Raw genomic sequence first — 9,117 nt, 5'->3', positions numbered from 1 at the left:
GCAGACTCTTAAGGCACAAGCTGCCTTGGCTTTCCCAGGTTTTCATACACAGGCTAAAGATCCTTCTACCCTGGGACCATCACTTCCCACAGTTCAGTCCTTGCCCCTCAGGTGTTTCCAGGTGTGTTGTTGCAGGGAAAGAGAGGTATCCTCATGATGTCATTGTCCCCCTTTTAAATCTTCTTCCCACTTGCTGGAAAGCTCTTTTTCTGTGACCTGGGTCAAACAGTTCCCATTGTGTAGTGCTATCTCTGAGTATTGTATACAGTATACTATTGTATACAGTTCCTGGGGTAATCCTTGTGCTTGTGTGCATTTCCTCATTAAGCAATTAACATTGTTTGGCCTTTTTACTGTTGTACCTGAAAGGCTGCTTGTGGGTGTTTTCAACCTCACAACATGTTTCAGTAACACATACATAACCAAACTTCATCACTTCACATATGATGATAACACACAGTCCAACAAGATATTAATGTCTAGCAGATCAAGACTTTTAGAATGGGGGGAGGGATAGCTCAGTGGTTTGAGCATTGGCCTGTTAAACCCAGGATTGTGAGTTCAATCCTCGGGGGGGGGGGGCATTTAGGGATCTGGGGCAAAAATTGGGGATTGGACTAGATGACCTCCTGAGGTCCCTTCCAACCCTGATATTCTATGATACCTCACACAACATACTTTCTACAAAACATATCCTAATTACGTGACAGTGGTGAATATTGGGGTGCCAGGGTGTCACACGGAGCATTGCTAGTTTGTGGGTGTGCCCTACCTGCAGGACGGGACTGTCACTCACGGATCGGACTCAGCAGCCATCAAAGAATCATTGGCGCATGTAAAGAGCAATGATGCCATTGGATATTCCTACTTCTCAGAAAGGTTTTGAATTACATCACTCTTTCTTTTCCAGGTGTTAGAAGAAACATGTCTGGGGGGACAAAAGAAAAAAAATGGTGGCACAGGTTTATTTTGCTAGAATCCAGTGGTCAAAATAAACTGGAGCAGGGGTATACAGGTGACTTTTAAAAACATTTTTCTCTTTGAATTTTTATGAGACTTGGACATATATTTCACAATGACATACCGGTTGTATTCTGATCACTTGGACACTGGGTTCAATTCATTTGTTCTTGCCATTTTGCTGGTTTGTTGAATTCAATGCTTCTGCCCGACAGAGGCCATAGCGAAGGGAAAAGAGGGGCAATTTTTTTCCTTTCTAATTTTGGAAGGGGTGGGATGAAAGGACAGCATTCTTGTCCTAGGGCATCAGAAAGGATTAATTCATCACTGTCCACCCCTACGCTCCTCCTAAGGAACTGGCATACATATGTCTCACAAAGGTGGGAGGGTTAGTAGTCTGGAGGCCAGACTTGGGATTCAGAAACATCCACTATGTTATTTGATGTCCCCAAATAATAAATAAGGGCTCCCTTTCAGCTGGGCTCTGAAAGATGACATGACAATGAGGGTGGAGTGTACATTGTTTGAATTCCTTTTCCCTCTTATTTATTGTCAGCTGCTCCATTTATCTCTTTCAGCACTTCTATGGCATTTCCCTCTCTGGGATGTTGCTGGGTAGAATAGTATATATAAACAGAGGAACGTTTAAGGAACAGGGGAAGGCAAAGTGGTCCTTTGAGATCTATCTTTATTGACCTTCAGAGCTGTGCCCACACAGGCCCTTACCTTCAAGTTAGACCAGAACTCTGTGGCTTGGGCTCTGGTTTTAAATTCAGAGACTGCTCTGATGCTGGATATTCCCTGGAGAGCTGGGATGCTCCCCCAGTCCCTTCCCAACTACTCCCATGGTCTTCTCTGATATTTCTCATGGGATTCTCTGAGCTGCTTCCTTAGCCTTCTCACCATGCCCAGCCCATTCTGCAGCCCTAACGCCTGCACCTCTCACTCTTTTCGATGACCAGCTTCCCTTTCTACTCTGATGCTGCCGTGTCCTAAAAGCCATCTTCGCTCCACCACTCACTTTCTTGCAGTTTCTATAAAAAGAAAAGGAGTACTTGTGGCACCTTAGAATCTAAATTTGTTAGTCTCTAAGGTGCCACAAGTACTCCTTTTCTTTTTGCAGATACAGACTGATACGGTTGCTACTCTGAAACTTGCAGTTTCTATGACTCCCTCCCTCTAGCAAGGGTGAAGTTTATTGGAAGGTTTCCAAAGAGATCTCAACCTTTGCTTTCTGAAAAGGATGTGTAATGGGGTCCAATCACCACTGTGGCGCCTCCTTGTGACCATGAGTGGGGACTAGCTCCATTCAAGTCTGATACCCCCTACTGGTGGTTGCTCACACCACGTTTCTCCTCAGACCTCCAGCCAGGTCACTGTACAGTCTTCGCTTTCTGGGGTATCAAAGTCCCACTGGGTCAGCTGTCACATGCAGTTCCAGACAGTCTTCTGCTCCAAGGCCAGGTTCTATGCCACATCCCAAGCAACTGGTAGGAGAACCCGGGCACACCCACTACTTTAGGTTCCAGTCCAGGGACTTTGTCTAGGAACTGTGGTCTGCTTGCTCACAGACCCTGCTGCTATTTCCCTGGACTCCTTCCTATTCCCCTGCTCTATTCTCTGGCCCCTTCTCTGGGTTTAACAACCCAAACTCTCTCTTCCCAGGGAGTAAACATAGATTACTCCTTTCTTTGTCTTCTTGCCAGACACCTCCCATCTCCCAGGAAGTGACTACAGACTTCCCCTCCAGGCCCCTTCTTGTCTTTCTTTTTTTCCCTGTCATTTTATGGTGTGGCAGCCTCTATGGTGCACAGGTCCTAAGATTGATCCTTGGGGAACACCACGTTACCCCTCTCCATTCTGAAAATTTACCATTTAATCCTACCCTTTGTTCCCTGTCTTTTAACCAGTTCTCAATCCATGAAAGGATCTTCCCTCTTATCCCATGACAACTTCTGTAACTTCTGTTTAACATCCTCTAGAGATACTAGTGGAATGGAAAGAGTGCTCTCATGCCCATATGATGAGACTGCACCATCCGTTTTTCCCCCCAAATACAGAATGGAGACATTTATTGAACATATCTGCCTTTTCTGCACTATAGGGTTGAAAATGAGGCTCACAGTAACCAGACCATGCATGAACATTTGAGCAATGGGGCTTAGGTTCACACAAAAACTTGAATGGCTGTTTTCTTCCAAAAATCTGTGTGAAAAAGGCAGTTCATGTATGAATAAGACTATCCCCTGTTTGCCACTCAACATTCAGGGGCTTCACAGGCTGTCCCACTGGTAGTGGCTAATGAGGGGCTACACAGTATCAGCAGTCCCTTAGCCACTCCAGCTACATCCCCTTCCTGACAGAATAGTGGGTTCCACGCCCCTCTAAGGCCTTGTCCAGTCTAGGAAAAAAGTGATGCTTTATTTTTGAATGAGGTTAGTTGGCATGTTCTGCAGCTACACACAGCACTGACTATAGATGTGGTTTCAAATTGTGTTAGGTAGTCATGTACCCAGCTAGACTCCTCCAGTAGAGGGGGGATTGCAGCCACTTAGCTCCACTTCAGTCTCCTACCTTCACGGACGGCACTGGAGGGGGCTTGCGGGGGCTATAGCCACCCCAAAAATTACCTTACCCTGCCCGTAGCCACCTGGTAGCAGCCACCACTCTCCGGCCACCCAGCTGTGAAGGCAGAGCAGAGAAAGTGGTGGCTGCTGGCGGGGTGTCCAGCTCTGAAGGTGGCAGTGCTCCTGTCAGCAGCAGCACAGGAGTAAGCCCAGGCGGAGGGTCCAAGAGCCATAGGCACCGACTTCTGCAGGCGCCGGTGGGTGCTCAACTCTCCGTCTGCCCCCGGCCCCGCCCTGACTCCAACCCGGTCCCGCCTTCTCCCCCTGCCCCGCCCCCATTCAAACCCCTTCCCCAAAGTCCCTGCCCCACCTCCGTCCCCTCCCTGTCCAGGGGCTCCCCACATCAGCCTGAACTGACCTGCTCCTGCCCAGGCTTCTGGGCCCTATGCCCATGGTCGCTGCTCCCCAAGGGCTCTGCTAGCCCCGCAGGTGGGTCCCCCCACCCTGGTGGCTGTACCGGCTATGAGCAGTCAGAAGGTGGGGAGGAGCTGAGGAGCAGCCAGCCAAGCCTGGGGTGGAGCCTTGGGGTGGGGGGGAAGGAGATGGGGCTGGAACTTACCTGAGGAGGAGCAGGGGCCAGGGCCATTGAGGGGGTGGGGCCTCATGCTGAAGGGGCTGCAGACCCCCCAGTTTTCTGTCTAGCTCACCTCAGCCACCCACTATGAAGAGGCTGGCGTTGCCCCTGCCTCCCGGAGTGGAAATTCTGACAGTGGACCACTGCACCAAGGTTACTCCCACAGGGCTGGTGTCACTCTCAGTGGGTCCTAACACTTTGTCATTTGAAATCTAAGAGTGAAACCCCAGCCACACTTCAGTGGGGCCAGGATTTCACCCCAAGTGTCAAAAGTCTCCATGAACATTTGGGGATTCCCTCAAGCTCTGTTCAATATACAGATACTATTAGGTTTACCTCTGAGAAACACATCTTGTATTCAGCTCAAAATCAATGTAATTATCTTTGTTCCAGTCATATCTAACCATTTTGCCAATTCCCTTTGCCAGCCCTTACAATAACAGATGTTGGAAGAAATGATGCTGCTCAACAACTGCTGCCAACTCCCCATTTCCCTCTCCCTCCAAGGTTCACATTAATGTCATTTCAGCCACCACTAGCTGATTCCCAACTAGTATCTTTGAGTCAAACCTTTGATAAGATGTTACTTAAATGATCCCTCCCATGTAAAATGCCTAAAATGTATTTAGGTAAAAGCTACTGAGTAAAAAGTAAAGATATTGGCCAAATAGAATAAAAAACTTAATCATTAAACCACAAAAACATATTTAAATGACGCTGTCAACTTAATCAGACTTTTATCTGAAATGTTTCTCTACTGCTGTTTGAATCTATTTCACTATAAATGAAAGTCATTAGAGAAATTATTTTCTTTATTTTTCCAGTTTATTTTTTGAATTATGGACTTTTCACTCAATCCTCTATGTAGTTATTCAATTATTTCCCCCTTTTTGTTTGTGTGGATTTTTCAGACAACACCAGGGGATACAGAAATGTTCTTTTAAAAATGGGTATGTTGAAATTTAAAACCACAAAAAGTGGCCAGGGGCAGGGGAGGGCTCAGAACCAAGTGTTCCTGAAATGACTTTTAACTATTTTTTTTAAATGACTAGATTTCAAGTTCAAGGAGTTCCTTTAAGGTACATTTATTATATATGTCTTTGCCACTGCACTTATAGATCTCTGGATATGTTTGTTCTAGGTGAAGAGGTGTTGCAACAAAGCATTGCTTAGAACACAGCTTGCAACACACATGCATTCCTAGTATCCACACAAAACAGCCGCTCAGGTGTTTTTCAGCATTTGTTGGCTCAGCTGGTTATAACAAAGCCACCTAAAGGATTTGGACATGAAATTCCCACCAGTTTTAATAGCAATTCTTTAGGCAGCTTTGAAAATCTCAGCCAACATCTTTAGATCATCTCTAGCACAGCCAGTGCAATCAACAATTTCTCCACAGTGTAGAAAGACACAGACCAGCTATCCTGGTTCCTAATTCCATCACTCAAAATGCAATACTTTGCAGTTAAAAATTACCCAAAAGACCCTGCTTCCAGCAACAATGCTGTGCATTATGGAATAGGTGCTTCAGAAGTTCCATTATACCAGGGTGAACACATCCAAATGGTGGTGATGAACCACTGAAAATAAAACATTATAAAACTAATGTACAAAGTTCCAGTTAAAAATATCCTAATAGCTAACTCCCTCCCCCCACCCCCGCAATGGCTTTAAGACTAGTGATTGCGTTATCAGAGCCCCAAATAAGTTCTAATTGCGTTCCACCCACACTTATCCAAAAGTGCAGCAGATTGTTCTCTTTCTCTTTTTTTAAAAGACTCCTTTTTGGTTTACTTTCCCAATATTTCTCACTTGTTTCTCCTTGGGCTGTGCATTAGAAGAGTCAACAGTTAATGGCAGTCGTAAAAATGGAGTTACTGTGTGGATACTGGCTGGTGGATACTGTGTTTGCTTATTGCCCAGAGGGCATAAAAACAGATTCAGCTCTGTACCTGTGCATTGTTTCCTAATGGTCTGTTGTCCTCAAAATTCTTCCCTCTGCTGTCTTTCTTAGGACATTTGATACACTTTGCCAATCTACTTCACCTGCAAAATCTCATTGGGTGAGTATTTATAATAGGTGGGACTGGTAGAGACACTATTATTAAGATTGCCTGACACTGCCCATTATAAGACTGTATTTTCAGTTGCTTATAACTTTGCCAAACTTTAACAATTTGGGCTGAAATTATCCATGCCAGCTATCTGCCTCAGACTGTCTTTTTTTTTGGAAAATTTCACAGAGAGCTAAATTAAGATTGTACAGTCAGCTTTAATTTTGGCATGTCCTAACTTTCGAGTGCTTGACTTTGAAATCTTAATAATGGTCTTTTAATTTAGTTTTTGTGTGTATTAATGTTATTGTTTATTAATATTATTAGTGTTGTTATTATTTTTATTATATAATTATTATAATACTATTATGGGATTGGTAACTGGTTAAAAGATAGGAAACAAAAGGTAGGTATAAATGGTCAGTTTTCAGAGTGGAGAGGTAAATAGTGGTGTCCCCCAGGGGTCTGTTCTGGAACCAGTCCTATTCAACATGTCCATAAATGATCTGGAAAAAGGAGTGGCAAAATTTGCAGATGATACAAAATTACTAAAGATAGTTAAGACCCAGGCAGACAGCGAAGAGCTACAAGGGGATCTCTCAAAACTGGTTGACTGGGCAACAAAATGGCAGATATCTATAACAAAATGCCCACATATCTATTCAGGGGACACCATCACAGGGCCTAACAACATCAGCCACACTATCAGAGGCTCGTTCACCTGCACATCCACCAATGTGATATATGCCATCATGTGCCAGCAATGCCCCTCTGCCATGTACATTGGTCAAACTGGACAGTCTCTACGTAAAAGAATAAATGGACACAAATCAGATGTTAAGAATTATAACATTCATAAACCAGTCGGAGAACACTTCAATCTCTCTGGTCACGCAATCACAGACATGAGGGTCGCTATCTTAAAGCAAAAAAACTTCAAATCCAGACTCCAGCGAGAAACTGCTGAATTGGAATTCATTTGCAAATTGGATACTATTAATTTGGGCTTGAATAGAGACTGGGAGTGGCTAAGTCATTATGCAAGGTAGCCTATCTCCCCTTGTTTTTTTCCTACAAACCCCCCCCAAGACGTTCTGGTTAAACTTGGATTATTGCTGTGCACATTGTAAGATGAGCTATTGCCAGCAGGAGAGTGAGTTTGTGTGTGTGGTTTTTGGAGGGGTGTGTGTGTGTGTGTGGGGGGGGTGGTGGTGAGAAAACCTGGATTAGTGCTGGAAATGACCCACCTTGATTATCATGCGCATTATAAAGAGAGGTTTCAAAGAGGGATGGGCTATTACCAGCAGGAGAGTGAGTTTGTATGTGTGTCTGTGGGGGGGGGGAAGGGTGAGAAAACCTGGATTTGTGCTGGAAATGGCCCTCCTTGATGATCACTTTAGATAAGCTGTTACCAGCAGGAGAGTGGGGTGGGAGGAAGTTTTGTTTCATGGTCTCTGTGTGTATATAATGTCTTCTGCAGTTTCCACGATATGCTATGCATCCGATGAAGTGAGCTGTAGCTCACGAAAGCTCATGCTCAAATAAACTGGTTAGTCTCTAAGGTGCCACAAGTACTCCTTTTCTTTTTTCTTTTTACGAATACAGACTAACACGGCTGTTACTCTGAAACCTGTCAAAATGGCAGATGAAATTTAATGTTGATAAATGCAAAGTAATGCACATTGGAAAGCATAATCCCAACTATACATGTAAAAAGATGGGGTCTAAATTAGCTGTTACCACTCAAGAAAGAGATCTTGGAGTCATTGTGGATAGTTCTCTGAAAACATCCACTCAATGCGCAGCGGCAGTCAAAAAAGTGAACAGAATGATGGGAATAATTAAGAAAGAGATAGATAATAGGACAGAATGTTGCCTCTATATAAATCCATGGTATACCCATATCTTGAATACTGTGTGCAGATGTGGTTGCCCCATCTCAAAAAACGATATATTGGAATTGGAAAAGGTTCAGAAAAGGGCAACAAAAATGATTAGGGATACGGAACGGCTTCCGTATGAGGAGAGATTAATAAGACTGGGACTTTTCAGCTTGGAAAAAAGACGGCTAAGAGGAGATATGATTGAGGTCTATAAAATCATGACTTGTATAGAGAAAGTAGATAAGGAAGTGTGGTTTACTACTTCTCATAATACAACTAGGGGTCACTAAATGAAATTAATAGGCAGCAGGTTTAAAACAAATAAAAGGAAGTATTTCTTCACACAACATACAGTCAACCTGTGGAACTCCTTGCCAGAGGATGTTGTGAAGGCCAAGACCATAGCAGGGTTCAAAAAAGAACTAGATAAATTCATGGAGGATAGGTCCATCAATGGCTATTAGCCAGGACAGGCAGGAATGGTGTCCTTAGCCTCTGTTTGCCAGAAGCTGGGAATGAGTGACAGCGGATAGATCACTTGATGATTACCTGTTCTGTTCATTCCCTCTAGGGCACCTGGCACTGACCACTGCTGGAAGACAAGATACTGGGCTAGATGGACCCTTGGTCTGACCCAGTAGGGCCATTCTGATATTCTTATTATTTTTAAGCATGGTTGATGTATTTGGCCCTGTACAAAATATAAATAAAAAGACAGTTCTTGACCAAAGGCATTTATAGTTCAAGAGGCACAAGTAAGACTCAGTGCATTGGGAAACTCAGAGGAAGGTGGCAATTTTTTTTTAAATTATTATAATTATTTTATTATTATTATTATTTAGTTTTATCTTGGTCTCTGACAATCATTTTTTTAACTGGTGGAGATGGCTGACATGAGTTAGCAAAGGTGGGCTTCACAGAAGAAGCAAGTCTTTTTGAGGTGTGAAGGATGTGGAGCTGCTCTATTAAAATGTATGACAACTATCAGAGCGGGCTGGGTCTGGGTCGCTCCACTTCCT

Source organism: Natator depressus, chromosome 3, assembly GCF_965152275.1.
Source record: "Natator depressus isolate rNatDep1 chromosome 3, rNatDep2.hap1, whole genome shotgun sequence".
Taxonomy (NCBI): domain Eukaryota; kingdom Metazoa; phylum Chordata; order Testudines; family Cheloniidae; genus Natator; species Natator depressus.
The sequence above is the reverse complement of the archived record's forward strand: the minus strand, read 5'-3'. Positions refer to the sequence as shown.